The sequence below is a fragment of the Vombatus ursinus genome, unplaced genomic scaffold (genome assembly GCF_900497805.2).
Source record: "Vombatus ursinus unplaced genomic scaffold, bare-nosed wombat genome assembly UNPS02006779.1, whole genome shotgun sequence".
Classification (NCBI taxonomy): domain Eukaryota; kingdom Metazoa; phylum Chordata; class Mammalia; order Diprotodontia; family Vombatidae; genus Vombatus; species Vombatus ursinus.
In genome coordinates, this window is record NW_020946557.1 from 17,307,624 (window position 1) to 17,323,820 (window position 16,197).

At 41.4% G+C, this 16,197-nt stretch overlaps 1 protein-coding gene and 1 non-coding gene across 3 annotated transcripts in view; one reads left to right on the forward strand and one right to left on the reverse strand.

Moving 5' to 3' along the window:
- Positions 1-4,009: 4,009 nt before the first annotated feature.
- On the reverse strand, positions 4,010-4,081 carry TRNAE-CUC. The gene has a single exon. It is a non-coding gene; the product is annotated as a tRNA-Glu (tRNA).
- A 9,398-nt stretch (positions 4,082-13,479) lies between these two features.
- The window catches only part of NCOA7 (nuclear receptor coactivator 7), a 167,848-nt gene continuing 165,130 nt past the window's right edge, over positions 13,480-16,197 (forward strand). The window contains exon 1 of one of the 2 annotated variants that reach the window (XM_027848569.1): positions 13,480-13,645. The gene's annotated coding sequence lies outside the window, so the exon portion shown is untranslated. The remainder of the gene's footprint in view (positions 13,646-16,197) is intronic. The other variant, XM_027848568.1, reaches the window with a different exon arrangement.

Below are 16,197 nucleotides of genomic sequence, written 5' to 3' on the forward strand. Positions count from 1 at the left end.
CATTCTTTATCTTGCCTGATCTTTTTTAGCCTTTGATATTGTTGGTCACGTTTTCCTTCCTGATATGCTCTGCTTGCCCAGCTTCCATGACACTGCTTTCTCCTGGTTCTCCTACCTATCTAAAAACTCCTATTCAGTCTCCTTTACTAGTGGTTTATTTTCCTCCTTCTGCTCCTTCTGTTCAGGTGTTCCCTGAAGGTCTAATCTATCCAGAATAAAATACAAACTCCTTAGATTTGAAGGCAAAACCCTCAATAATAGGGTTCCAACTTTGCTTTCCAGCTTCATTCTACATTATTCCCCTTCACAGAGTATACTTTTTCCAGACAAAATGGCAATTAGCTATTCCCCCATCTCAGCTTACTCTCTGCTGTTTCTATACGTGAGTGAATGCACAAGTCATCACCTGGAATATATTTCCCTTCACATTTTTGCCAACTGAAAGCCTTCTCTTCCTTACTCCCAGCTCAGTGCCCACAAAGCTTTTCCTGATTCCCCAGAGCTGAAAAATGACCTCTCCTTCAAATTTCTTTTTGCATTTTTTCTAAACCTCTCTTTCAATGTACTTTAAAAGCTGTTTAAAGAAATATCAGATGATAAATAAGGCCTGCTTAAAAAAAAAAAAGAATTGTAAATAATCATCCCAGAGAAGAGAGGGGTTAATGCCTAAGCAAACTTTCATACAGAACAATCAGAATCCCTTATTTTTTTTAAAACACAGAATCTGCAGGCCTATAGTGTTATATTAATATGCTAAGTAGGAATTAGACCTGGAAAGGGGGTGAGGGAGTCATGAGCTTGTCAGTGAAAGGTCTAAGGGAATACCCATCAGGTGGGAGATTTGACATAAATCAGAAGCTAGGAGTTGGGGCAGGTAACCTTGAAGTCTGAGAGACTCATCTTCCTGAGTTTTAAATCTGGTTTCAGACACCTAATTGCTGTGTGACCCTTGGCAAGTCACTTAACCATGTTTGCCTCAGTTTCCTCATCTGTAAAATGATCTGGAGAAGGAAATGGCAAATCACTCTAGCATCTTTGCAAGATAACTCCAAATAGGGTCAAAACAACTGAACAACAACAATAGAAGCTGGGAGTTAGGATTTCACCGACTCCAATCCATCCTATACACTACTGCCATTTCCTCACAACTTTCATCATTATTCTTTACATTCTTTAATCCTTTACCCCTCCCCCACTCTTTTGAAGCAACATTTTCAAAGGTCACCAATGACCTTCTAAAATTCAATGCAACATTTATTATATACTTACTATTCACCTACTATGTGAATCATTTGACATTATTGCCTGAGCCTTCCCTGAAATTTACTTCTCCCTAGGAATCCATGACACTAGATATTCCTGGTTTCCTCCTACCTGTCTGCTCCCTTTTTCTTGCCTTTACTTACCCTTCTTCTTCTGTTCCCTAAAGGCGGGTGTCCCCCCAAGACTATGGCTAAGATACGGTTATTCGCAACACGTGAATTGACATAACCAATTTCCTTTTTCCATTTCTCATTCTGCTTGATCTTTCTTCTGCTTTGATATAGCTGGTCATCTTTTCCTTCATAATATGCTTTCATCCCCCAGCCTCCATGACACTGCTCTCTCCTGGTTCTCCTACCTACCTAAAAACTCCAGGTTGTCCTTTACTGATGGTTCATCTTCCTCCTTCTACTCTTGTTGTTTAGGTTTTCCCTAAAGGTCTATCAAAGGCTCATTTTTTCCTCTTCCCTTTGCTCCATCTCATCCATATCTATGGCTTCAATTACCATTATTATGCCAATACCTTCCAAATCCATATTCTAGTTTCTCTATGTAGGTCTCTCCTCAGTTTCTCTCCTTAGACCTAGTTCTTCATTTTTAACAGTCTGCTGGCAAACTCCACCTGGATATTCCATTGGTACCTCAAAATCTACATGTCCAAAACTGAACTCATCATTCTGTCAGAATAATCAAATGCTATTCATCATTTGCAGCACATCTCTAGTGTATCTTTTATTCACCATCCCAGGCACTCTGAATTACCCTTGAGGCTGAAGCTCTACATCATTTCTAGTGGCACTCTTACTGACACCTAATTATATCATCCAGTTCCTTGTTCCACCTCTGGATCTTCTCTTCTCCATCAGATAGCTCATTAAACTCAGAGTCAGATACCTCCACTTCTTTTTTAACCCACTGATAATCCCCTACACAGTGTTCTGAACATAGTAAATGTTCATTAAATACTTGTGGAATAAGTAGATAAATTAGTAGTTTCAATTGCCTCACGCACCAAACTTTTAAAAAGTGCTATTAAATTATGCATTAGTGACTAGTTTGCATCCTCTCTTCTGTTCATCTCACCTTTCTAGTGGAAGTTCTAACTAAAAGTCAAATGTCCAAGCTTTTAGGATGTATGAGACATTGTGCTAAGCACTTCCCATACAAATACAGCCAAAAAGAAAGATGGTTCCTGTCCTTCTCAAGGAGCTTACATTCTAATGGGGGAGGACTCAGATAAGGGCATGATGGTGAAATCCAGAGAAGAAAAGATGGCAGGACTGAAGCCTTCCACAAAATGGAGGATCTGGGAAGAACTAGCCAATGGGAGAAGGAAGCTGCAGAGTCAGAAAGAGAAGGAAGTTTGGGAATGATGATAAGTCAGAATCGTTGTTTTTTCTGGAAGTCACAGGTCAAGAAGGCCAACTTCCCATTCCCACTCCTCTTTCCTAGTCCCTAAAGTCTCCATTTCTGCTTGCGGAAATGCCTCTCTTGCACACATACTCTTTACCTCTCTCCTGAAATTAAGAACAGAAAGGTTGTTATTTTCAGGACTGAAGTAAGAGGCTGGCCTAATGACCTAAATAACTAAAAATTCACTACTCTATAATGAACCTGGTAATAGGGACAACTGAAAGTGGCAACAGCAAAAACAAAACACACACACACACACACACACACACACATCCAACAGTTGTGGACTTACAACTATACTTCAAGAAAGTTTTCCTACCATTGGACGGTAGACTCTAACAGAGAAAAGTACACCACCTAGCCAACCTACAATGTAGATTCAATTTCTACTATTCCTAGTGTGAATTTGAGCAAATCACTCAATCTCCTCTGGTTCTCAGTTTCCCCATTGATGAAATGAAGGGAGGCTGGGTTAGGGTGCTAAATTGTCTTTAAGAGCACTTCCAGCTCTAATTCCTCAGCTCTAAATACTGATGCCAAGGAGCTGAAGATTTTTTCTTAAAAAAGCGAAAATTTAAAAAAAAACTTTTTTGAATTATTCAAATAGAGCTCAACTAACTTTGACTGTACCCAAAGTCATTCTCAATGCCCTGGGATCTCCTAGCTTTGCCTCTTCGGAATCCCGGCTTTCCTTCAAGATTCGGCTCAGATGCACCTCCTACGGGCAGCCTTCTCTGGATCTTTTCTTCTTTACCTCTCCCTTTTTCCCTGTCTCCCTGCCTCCCTCTCCCCTTCTCAGAATAATCAGATGTGTACTTACCTACAGTAGAAAGTGCGCGTCTTGAGGAGGTGGTTTTCATTTCCTCACTGTATCTCCCCTAGCGCCTGGCACGGTGCCAAGCACGGAGTGTTTAATGCACACTTGATGGATTGGATTGCATTTGAGCAGTGTGCTGTGGTGCATACATTCAGATTTCGTTTTAAATATTGTGATAATAGTATTTCAATATAATTTATTTCTTTTGTAATGCTGTGTATTATAATTTATACATTTTAAAGCATGACGCAGATAAGGGGTCCATAGACTTCACGCAAACTACCAAAGGACATCAAGGCACACACAAAAAAAGTTGAAAACTCTTTCATGGGAGTTTCATAACCAACCTACAACGCCTCGAGAGCAAGGTTTGTTTTGTATTTGTGTCCCTCGCGCCTAGGATAATTCTTGGAACAGTGAAATGAAGAGCTTTAAAACACGCAAGCAGAGAAGTTAACATGTGCAGGCATTGCCAACAAACTGAAAACACCGAAGTTTCGGAAAGCAAAATCTCTTTTCCCTGACCGGGAATCGAACCCGGGCCGCGGCGGTGAGAGCGCCGAATCCTAACCACTAGACCACCAGGGAACTTGGTGAGCGCTTTGTTGTAGACCTATTAGTGTCTTCAACCTCTTCACGTAATAAGTTTTGTCCAATCAATATTTGAATAAAGGTTCCGCCCCTTCCCCTTCAGTCTCAGCTCCAAGGTCCAGACGCTTCGCCTCTCGCCAGGCTTCGCGTTGTAGCTCCCGCTCTTCTTTGTTTTTATTTTTACCACTCTGTGGAAAACCTTGAAACCGATTTAAAAAAATCCGTCAATAAGAAAGTGACATTCTGCTTCCGGAGAAGAATTAAAATGAATAATCCAAAAGACCAGGCAGCTGTGGGTTAGTGTGGTCCCTCTTCCCCCCTATCCACCATCTTTTCTGTATAGTATTTTTAATAATGCGGTAGCGGTAAGAGGGACAAAGTGTTGTAAGAGTCTTAGGAGAGAATGAAAAGCGGTTCAAATCCCACTTTTGCTGTTTATTATCAGTCAGACCTTGGGAAAGCCTCTCAGGCCCTCCAGGGTCTCAAGTTTATCGGGGAGGGGTGGAGGAGGGGGAGGGGAGGGGGGTACCTTAGGGCTCCATATCCTCTGGAGTCTCTTCGAGCTGCTCTAGGTCTTAGATAGATTGCAATTAATATGAGCTTTTAAATGAACATTATTTTGAGATTCAAACTGGAAGAGATTTTATGTAACATATTAATACATACATACATACATATTATATATATATATTTCTTTTATGAACATAGTTATTTGCATATAGACTCATATAAGAAAATGAGCTCCTGGAGGATAGAGACAGTATTTTTAATCTTTCTTTGTCTCTACCCGTTTCCCCTACTGGAATGTAAGCTCCTTGAAGGTAGGAACAGCCCTTCTGCTTGTATTTGCATCCCCAGTGCTTTGCTCTGTTCCTGACTTAATAAATGTTTATGGATGGACAGACTGATACACTGACTAGTCTGAGTTTTCTCGACAATTAAGTTCTATCCATAGTTCTCTGTGTACTATTCTAGATCCTGGGCTGAGAACTGCCTATCGATTGATGCAAAAAAACTAACCACAGCACTAAAATATCTTGGCCTGTGAGAACAGTCTTTATCAAAACAGTGCAACAGAAGGGATTTTCATGCCTTTATTTTTTTTTTTAACGAAAATCGATATGGCTGAATAAAAAATAAAGTTCCCATACAGAAATTAGCAGTTCCTTAGGGAGCAGTATGGGAAGGGCCCTTTGATTGTGAGAGTGGGAAAGCTGGGTATGAATTTATAATGAGGATGTCGTTACAACATCCCTTGGTGCTAAGATGATATCATTCAATATAGTAATTAAGGTAGAGACTGGACTTGGAATACATAAAATAATGAAAGGAGCATTACATACTGGTATTAATTACGGAATGATTTGAATCAAACTGGTTGATTCCAAGAAGCAAAACAAATAATTTGATTAGAGACTTACTTATAAATAATAAAGAGTTAAAGAACCGCAGGAGAGCTGAGAAAAAGTTATTTGGGTGGCAGAGCATACACCAGTCTTTTGCCAAAGCATTAGAGTACCAGAAGAAAGGTTGTAGTAATTCAGTAGATGGAGCTCTTTCCTTTCGTGTAACAGCATGCATACCCAACTTTCTTTTTATTTCCAAAGCCAGGAAAGCTTAAAGCAGATACTGCAATTGTATATTTATATTGTCTGAATATCTATATTAGGTTTTGTTTACAGGCACCTTAAAAACAAAATTTTTAAAAAGAATAACTATTTGCTTTTAGTCACTTGAATAAATTTACTATTCTTTTATCCACGTTTTTTTCCTGAAGAGTGTAATAGTTTCTTTTTTAAAAAAATTAACTTAATTTTAGTTTTCAACGTTCACTTCCACAAGATTTTGAGTTCCAAATTTTCTCCCCATCTCGTCTCTCCCCCCACCCCAAGGCGGGGGTGGGGGTGAAGTGGGGTAGGGAGGGGGGTGTACATTTTGAATAGCCCTTCCCCTAATCTACCTTCCTTCTATCTTCCCACTTCTCTTATCCCCTTCCCCTTCTATTTTCCTGTGGGGCAGGATAGATTTCTTTACCCCATTGCCTTTATATGTTGTTTCCCAGTTGCACATGAAAACAGTTTTTAACATTTGTTTTTAAAACTTTGGGTTCCCAGTTTTTTCCCTTCCTCTCTCTCCAACCACCCTCATTGAGAAGGCAAGCAACTCAATACTGGTTATATACATGTGTAGTCATGCAAAACACTTCCATGGTAGTCATGTTGTGAAAAACTAACTATATTTCCCTTCATCCTATCCGCCTTCTATACCCCTCCTTGTTTATTCTATTCTCTCTTTTCACCCTGTGCCTCCTCAGAAGTGTTTGCTTCTGATTATCTCCTCCCCCAATCTGCCCTCCCCTCTACTATGCCTTCCTTATCCCCTTCCCCCCTATTTTCCTGTAGGGTAAGGTAGATTTCCATACCCAATTGAGTATGTATGTTATTCCCTCCTTAAGCCAAATCCGATGAGAATAAGAAAGAGTATAATAGTTTTTAAGATAGTATCATTGTATGTTGGAAGGATTTATCACTATTCCTTAATTCAAAGTAAGACACATTTATAATTTTGGATCTAGCTCTTTCTAATTCAGTTAAGTCCAATCTGTACTAGAATAGAATGTAAGTTTCTTGAGGGAAGGGATTGTTTCATTTTTGCCTGTGTATCCCTAGTGTCTAACACAGTGCCTACCTGACACCTCCTTGGCACTCAATAAATGTTTATTGAGTTGGAGTTCCTATATTCACCTCTTCATGGGACTGTCCATTTTCTGTTTTGTGAGAAAACTTTATTGCATTGTTTGAATTCACTCCATGGCTGGGAAGCTGGACCACCTCTACTTGTTAGTTAGAGACCCTTAACTAAGGACGTACATTATGCCAACCAGAAACCCAGTCTGATCCAAAGACTGATTCAAGGAGTTCTCTTACAGTTATATATCTCAAGCAACCCATATGTCTTATCTGAAAACTGGCCCTGACTGGCCAATCAGTTAATGTTTCCTTGTCCCCTTTGATTGAATACAGACACTTGTCAGGGAGTGGGACACCTCTTTTTCTGATTTCGGGGATTTGTACCAGTTTTCTCTCCCCTTCCCAACTCAGAAAGCCTCTGACCTTATCTCCAATTAGAAATCAGATTACCTAATCTTGTGTGCTAGTTTCTGCCCTGTTAATTATTTTCTTTTAATGCATAAAAATCTCTCTTCCCCTGTATTCAGGGTCCAGTGCCAAGCTGAGATCTGGTCCTGATTTGTTATGCAATTGGCATGCATTGCTTAATAGATCGATGTGCTTAGAAGCTCATATGTTTGTTTCCTCATTTGTTTCAGATTTTCCCTTTCACAGAACTATACAGACTTTGGCTGTATGTCTAAGTGCTTACCTGAGCCTCTTCAGCAATAGATATCTACAGATTGCAGTATTCTTTTTTCCATATACCCTGAGATGCTCCTCAGATCATTCAATTAGATGGTTATTTTTCCACATCCAATTCTGCTTCATCCCAAAATGCTGCCAAATTTATGCCCATCTGCTGTTGTACTAGTTATATTTTTTTGGAAGCCAAGATGGTAACTACAATATCTTAGATAAACAATAACTGTGGCCTTCACATTCTCTTACAAAAATGAATCATAGCCAAATGTGATTAGATAATGAGCATTTATATTGGCTGCACAAGCCCATCCATGGATGTTAAGTAAATTTGAGTGTCCTTGTGTCGGCCCATTCTCCTTTAGTTCCGTGAAGAGGTGAATATGGCTACTCCAATTCAATAAACATTTTTTGAGTGCCAACTAGGTGTCAGGCAGGCACTGTGCTAGGAACTAGGGATACAAAGACAAAAATGAAACAATCTGTGCCCTCAAGAAGCTTACATTCTATTCTAATAACCTGTGGTTTTGGTTTTTTTTTTTTTGTACTCTACATTGGGAAATTATTTTTCTTAAACTTTGTAGTTTGTAAATTTAGATAAATGTATGACATATCCTCTTTGAGTTAAAATACATAATCTTGTTTTAAAACCTCTCCTCTTTTGACCATATTTTAGGCCATTCACATCTGTCCATTTGTCAAGCTGCACAGTTCTTTCTGTGATTAGTTTCTCTGGTGTCCTACCCGGTTACTGTCAAAGAAGGGTTTTTCATCAGAATTCAGTGAAGTTCTGAAGCCTGTCCTAGTCTAAACTAGTAGAAGGCTATATATAACCTATACACTTAAGAAAACAGCTGAAAAATTTAGGGTACTGTAGCTCTGAAGATGGAAGTCTTATGAACATTATTTTCCTGAGACAGTCATGTTCAGCAGGGAACTCGTAAGGACCTGGTCTATAATGTTGGCACAGATGAGAATGTCTTCCATGTGCTATTCATCAGACCTGATGACAGATCTAATAGTTATCGCCACATGCAAGCTGAAGATGTTTCTGCCACATAATTCTGGCTAAACATAGATTTGTGTGAAGAGGAAAAGTGTGCTACGGAGAAGATGGAATGCCCACTTTAAACTTCCCTGAAGAGCAGTCATAGAATTATAGAATTTTAGAGATGGCTGGGACTGTAGAGATGATCTAATCCAATCTCTCTGACCACAGGACAGCTGGTCCTAGTTCCAGTTGTGGCATAACTTATTTTGTGGTCTTGGGCATGTTACCGTATTTCTTTTCTCTGAGCCTCAGAAACATTCTATGATTCACTGTAGAGAAATTTTCTCTAAGGCATCCCTATTAAATGGTCAATCAGCCTGTGCTTGAATACTTCTAGTGTTCTCTAGTCAACCCATTCCATTGTTGAAGAACTCTAAAAGTCCTCCTCCAGAAAATTTTTTCAAAATGAGTTCCTGTAACTTCCACCATTGGTCCTAGTTTTTTCAGTAATAAGGACTAAGTAAAGGAGGACGAATAGTTAAGTGTTGGTTCTGGAATCAGAGCACTTACATTTGAATCCTGACTCTGATACTACAATGTATGACCTTAGGCATATTACTTACTCCACTTGAGTCTCAGTTTTCTCATCTGTAAAATGAGTGGGCTGGCCTAGATTGCTTCTGAGCTCTTGATTCTAAAATCAAATAGACCCTTTTCCTCAGTATGATACTGGAGGGTTTCCTTTGTTCACTCCTCCCTTGTCTAAGGTACTTCCAGGCAATGTTCCTTTTTCATGCAAAAGATGATGAACAACATTTCTCACCATTGCTCACCAATATGATGGTCCTGTTTCCTTCAAAAATGGAGCAGACTCAGATATTTTTAACATGTATCCTTATGCACATTAAACCTGCATTTGGCACTATAGGCTAAATCTTATTACTCATGCCCACATTGTTTTATGTACATATTCTATATTCCAAACAAAATCTTGAGCTCAGAGAGCAAGAATCACCAGGCTTTGCCACTTTTTAAAAATAGATAAATGAAGAAACTTCAAAGAGGTTCTTAAATTATTTTATGTTACTGGAATTTCATTACATTGACTGTTGCTCTAAATAAGTCACTAGCTGAGTGTGGAACTCTTTGTTGCAGAGTTTTTTGGTTTGTTTGTTTTTACTGTAACAGTATTTGTTTTAATGTGATAATTTAACATGGGTGACACATATCACATTGGAAAGACTAATGTATTTGGAGTTGATCAAAGTTAAAATCCCAGATATGTGTGATTTGGGCAAGTCATTTAGTTTCCCTGGGCCTCAGTTTCTTTCTCTGTAAAATTAGGTGGTCGAACTAGCTGACCTCTAACGTCCCTTCCAGTTCTAAATTTAAGATTAGATAAGCCTATAATTCTCTCTAGGAACTAGAATTCTATGGCAAATCCCTTGTAGATTTTGTAGATTAATAACCTTTCTCTATATTTTTCCCCTTGAAGGGCTAGTTATTAGGAAAAGAATGTTTATGTCTACATTTCGGAAACTGTGAGCATTTTCCTAAGATATTCTTTTGAAAATGTCTTTAATTTATAAATTGCCTGTTTCAAAGCATATATGGTCTATCTATTCATTCACAGAAATGTTGCAAGGATATATCTTCTCATTATATAAGAAAACAGTTTCCAAAACAGTGGAGCAAAGGCACTAGTTACTGGAGTAGATTGATATCTATATACATAAAACAATTAGGGAACCATTAATAGGATTTGGCCTATAGTGCCAAAAACAGTTTTCATGTACATGTTCAAAATATGAGTCTATAGCATTTGTGAAAGAACACTACAAACTAGAAGTATTTTTAAATTTCCCTCTACATGAGAAAGTAACATTATCTGGAGTTATTGCAGACTAGGAAGTAGTGAATAGGGGAACCACCAGAGATGGTTAGGGAACAGTGAGAGAAAAGATCCATCTGACTTAGATATAGAGCTGACAGATGTCTTAGAATTTTACCAATGAGGAAACTGAGGTACAGACGATAAGTGATATACTTACGTAGTAAGATATACATAGGTAGTAAGCATCAGAGACAGGATTTGAACTTAGTGCAGGTAGGTGGCTCAGTGGATAGAACCCTGAACTGGAATCAGGAAGACCTGAATGCCGATCTTGCCTCACACACTTAATATCTATGTGACCTTGGGCAAGTCATTTAACCCTATTTGCCTCAGTTCTTCATCTATAAAATGACCTGGAGAAGGAAATGGCAAACCACTTCTGTATCTTTGCCAAGAAAAACCCATGGTCAGTATGGTCCATGGGATCATGAAGCATGGGACACAACTGAACAACATTAACACTCTAATTCCAGAGCCACCCACTGTACCACATGGCCTCCCTACACAGATGATGCAAGGATAAACACATAAATGAGATAAGTTTCATTTAGCCTTACATCATTTCTGCAAACTATGGAAAATAAACGAAGACCCAGGATCATACAAAAGTCAGCCCAGCAAAAGTCAAGCCAAGACAAAACTTCCGAACAAGCTCTTCTAGAGCTCTCCTTAGGCTTTTCTTCACTATTCCTGTTTCCTTAAAAACAATTTCCCAAAGCTTTAACTGATGATCTTACATTGTCTTAATTACAACATAGACTGTAATCTTTTCTTTGACACAATTTCAAAATCATAACGTGTATATCTTATACTAACATGTAGCAACTCAGTTTCTTTCCTCTTCAAATGACTTCCTATTGGTACAGCTAAACCCGGAATGCTCACTTTAATGATCTTACCCTTTTAAAAATATCTACAAATGTGAAATAATTAAAAGCACATGAAACCAAATGGAAGTTGTTTTTTTTAAATCATTACAGCAAAGCAAAAAACAAGGTAATAACAACCTTTATTATGTTGTTTTTAACAGACATTTTATTGTCTTGGAACACATCTCATATTTAGAGATGAGGGTAATGGGTGAATGCATCTAATATATAAATGTTCTTAGTTTGGTCATGTAGTTAGTTGGTAGTTGCTGGGATATATCCAGTAGTTAAAAATATTATGAGAGAAGCATATTATAAGAGAAACAGTGTAACACCAAAGGATAGAGCGCTGGCATCAGCTGGGTTCAAGTTCAGCCTCTGATTCATACTGGTTGTGTAATTATGGCCATACTACTTAACCTCTCACTACCTCCAGGAGACTATCTAAAACTCTAGGTTGCAGAACAATTGATCAGTTATGTTGATAGATTAAGATTCAACACAAGGAGGACCCAATACTGATGAAATCACATCTCTATACACTGTTTCCAAATCGCTGGCTCGAATAGATTATAAACAGCAGGAGATGGTCAACTGTATTTTTTCCCCCTGGTTGAGCTTTGGCATGGCATTAACTTTTAAAGAGCAGAACCCTGAGATTTTCAGTAGGTAAGAGAGCATACTCCAATGATTACAATAGAAAGAATGGATTTTGAGCCAGGTTGTGGATACCAGTCCAAGCTCTGCTGCTTACTACTTGCATGACCATAGGTATGTCACTTATTAATCTCTCTGAGCCTCCGATTCCTCATTTATTAAATGAGGGGATGCTCAAGATAATTTCTGAGGTTGCATCAGTGAAAGTAACATTACCTGGAGATAACCTCAGACAGGGGAGGAGTAAGCAGGGAAGCAGTGAGGGAAAAGATCCATTTGAGTTAGGTATACAGCTGATGGGGGGGGTCATTTTTACCCATTGAGTTCTAGGGAAGGTTAACAATTCCAGCTCTAAATTTACAGTATGCTTCGATGAACATTTCTAGTCTTGCAGAAGTTGCCAAAAGAACAGGAAGGAAATCAGATGCTTGGTGTGGATGCCTCATTCAAACCATCAAGACATTTTCAATTTCTGCTGAGACACAACTAACCAATTTCCACTCTCAGCTTACTAGGTTCCAGCCTGCTGTACTACTGCTGACAGACGGCAGCAACCGGATTGTGTGTGTCTGGGTCTGGGTCAGAGTCTGTCCGTCCAGGCTTCGGGTTGAGGTTGCGGGTAGATTGTGACAATGTGACAAATTCCTTCCTAGATGCAACATTGTAAAGAGAATTGGAACTAAAATGAAGAATCGCTTGCCACCCGGTGGCGCTTGGATCTGACCTTGACTGGAGATACCTGAAAAAGGCCCTCGACTGGCTTACAAATTAAGGGAGATTAAAAGCCCTCCGCCCCACGCAGAGCGGGCTACTCAAAGCCAGTGACCCCCGAGTGCAGCCCTATCGTCTCCCCCCCCCACCCCTTCGCCCCCAGACCTACTCCCTCAATGGGCCCAGCCCAGCCCGGGCCTGCGCTCTCTAGCAGAGCTGCAGGGGCCTGGCCCGGCCCGGCCCTCCGCGGGCTCGCGCGTCGGCGCCCGCTGCGTCACAATGGGGCCTGGGCCTGGGAAGGCAGTCGGCGCGCGCCGCTGATCAAGTGCGGGGTGGGGTTGCCGCTGTCTCCCGGGCTGGGGCTCTGGTCCTCCGAGCTCTCGAGCCGAGCCGTGGCGCCTCCAGTGCTGGTGGTGGCTGGGGACTCTGGTTGGGGGTGGTGGCGGTGTCAGCCGCGGCGGTGGGGAGGTGACAACGACCTGAGCTCGCGGGGGGCGGGGGCAGGGATGCTGCCGCAGCCGCGGTCACCCGCGCTGCTGACCCAACTCCACTGAGGGCCATCTGGGAAACGGCCAGGATCGTGCCCGGGGCGTAGAGGGCAGAGCTACCGGGGCGGCGAGAGGGGGAGGTTTGGCAACGATGATTCTCCGACAGGAGGCTGGGAGCCCCCCGCGGCGGCCCGGAGCCTAGGCGGTGCATGCAGCCGGAGCTGTCTGCTCAGAGAGACCCTAGGTCCTTCCCTAGACAGTGGCGGCGGCCGCAACAGCGGCTTGGAACGTAGGGGGCCCCGGGTGCGCGCGACTCAGTCAGCTCCGCTGCCTCCTCCCCCTTCTTCCTCGGAGCCCGTTCCTCCTCCCCGCCCCCCCCTCACCCCGACCCCTCCTTCCCCAGGAGAGAGCGAGAGAGAGGATGGGCTCCCCCGCTCCGGGCAGCAGCGGCTGCGGCGGCGGCAGCAGCGGCAACAGCAACAGCGGCAGCAGTAGCTCCTCTTTCCTCCGCCAAGGCCAGATATGCGTCTTCCTGGACACCTCCTCCCGGGCCGTCGGGATAGGCTTCTCAGCCCTGTAGGTGAGTAAGGAACGCTGAGAGCAGGACTCGTAGCGGCTGCTGATGTAGCAGATGCTGCTGCTGCTGAAGCTGATGCCGCTGATGCTGAGGCTGGAGAGGGATGGGGATGGGGGTGGGGTTCCGAGAGGAGAGGAGGATACTCCCCAGCCACCGGGTTTTCTCCAGAATGTGCTCGGAGGAGTCCTAATGGCGGGATGCGAGCTCTGTTTCACTGTACTGCCGGCTCTAGAGCCATGTGAAGTTCAAGAATGTTTCAGAGAGAGGAGGGAGGACATTGCCCTTCCACTCTCCCCGAGGAAGAACTAGGCTAGGGGGCGGGGGCTGGACAGGTGGCTTAGCTGGTCGGAGGTGGGTGGACAGACAGGTGGGTTCTACGAGTTCATTGTATTTGTTCTGGAAATATTCCTGCCATCTTTTTCCAGCCCCAGGCGGTACCAGAATGGAGGAGTTTATTTTAGGGATGCACAGGAGGAGAGTGTGGGCGTTTATGCATTTCATGGCTTGAGGTCTTTCCTTCTTTCTTTATCTGACAGGTCGAACTCAAATTAGTGCCTTTTGCCTCTTTATCTGAATATTTTAGGCCTGGTTAGAGAAGGGCCGGCTTGCGGTAGAATGTATTTCAAACTGTTAGTGGATAAAAGAGGTTGGGATTTTTCTACGGCCCCTACCCCAGGGCCTCTATTTATTAAAGGCATATATGTTAAGACTGTAAGATTTGTCCTAGGTACAGGATGTGGGGTGGGAATGTACTGCAGTGTTTCACTGAAGGGCCAGCAATAGGCAATCATGTGTCTAGCTCAACTTCCAACCTGATCTTATTGCTTGTCTTCTAGAGAAATTGCACTGCTTTCTTTCAAGTTCAAAACAGAATACTTGACAAAATTCGATTTTCCTCTCACTCCTGTCTTTGATTTGAGGTTGACTTTAGGTGATTTGGTTCTTTGGAAAACGTCAGATGTTTAAAGAATCATCAACAGAGACCACAAATTGGAATGAAAATAGAAATTGATCTCATTGTCAGTACTATCTCACTTAATTTTTCTCGTTTGTGGATGACTCTCCAACTTGACTAATTTTCCAAAACTAGTTGGCATTTTCTGCCTTCTTGTTCCAGCCTATGGTGTATATATTCATAGTTTTTTGTGTTAATTGTAGTATAATCTTCCCCCAAATCCCTAAATCTAAATTAATCTTGTCTAAGCTTGCAGTTTTTCCACTGTAGGTGGTTTTTAAAAACCTATTTCAAGTAGAATATCCTTAACTACGTAAAGGAATAAAATTTAAGTTTTAAATGTAAAAATTCAAGTTTCTTCAGAGGAAAAACTCATATGATTTAGTGCCAAGTTTACTCACTTTGTATTTGAGTTGCAAAGTGATCTTTGGATAACTGTTTTATTATAGGTGGTCAAAATCAAAACAAATCTGGGGAGTGCCTGTTCTCTTGGGAAATTCTAGTTGAATCTAAATGTGTAATACCAGTCAGACTCTAGTCTTATATTTGTATAGGTTTGCTCACAATATAGCAGGTGTTTCCAGGTTAAGCAAGCCATTTCACTTCTGTGGCACCTTAGTTCCCTCATGTGTAAAATGAGAGGGTTGGACCAGGTGATCTCTAAGGGCCCTCCCAGCTGGAACATTTTGTGTTTCTATGAATCAATACAGCAATAGACATTGCCTGTTAGGATTTGTTTTCTACTCTCCATAAAATCCCAGGATTGCTCTTTATCCTTTACATCCATGGTTGTGTGTGACAGCTTCGGCTTCTTTCCAGCTTCCTTGCTTAATGACCAATGTCTCTTGAGATTACTCAGTGGGGTGTTGTTGATTTCAGTTCCTCTCCATTACCATTATCGTTATATACTTTTCTTACATGTTCATGTTACTATTTGCATTTTTCCCCTTTTCAACTGATTAATTTTCATACCTAGTTTTAGTTTTATTTACCTTCTAGCTGTTAGGGGTGGGGAGAGTTGGTTTAGTGTTTTGCAAACTCATTATGTGTCAACAGTGTGTGATATGGCAGTCAAAAAAATTAATGCAGTCTCAGGCTACATTTCAAGAAGGCATAATATCTAGGATTAGTGTCCCCAGTTAGTTAGTTCCCAGTAATCTGCTCTGGTCAGAGGACATGTGGAATTGTTTTTAGTTCAGTGTGCCACAGTTTAGGAAGGACATTTTCAGCCTAGTATTAGGTCCCAAAGAGCAACTTGGATGGTAAAGGGACCTGAAGTTAATATAAAGATCAATTGGGGAAAATGAGGAAATTTAATATAAAGATGACTTGGCAAGGACAATAGATGAAGAAGGGCTGTCATGTGGCTTGGCCCCAGAGGGCAGAATTAGGAACAGTGGGTGGAAGTTGCAAAAAGGCAGAGATATACAATTGATCCCAAAAGAAAAGGGGAAAAAAAAACAACTTTGAGCTATCCCAGAATGGAATGAACTGCCTCAGTTGGGCCGTCTTCATTAAAGGTCTTCAGGCACAACCTGGATGACCATTTGTTGGGAATCTTATAGAGGGGATTCTTGTGTGGTATGTGTTGAGTGAGATG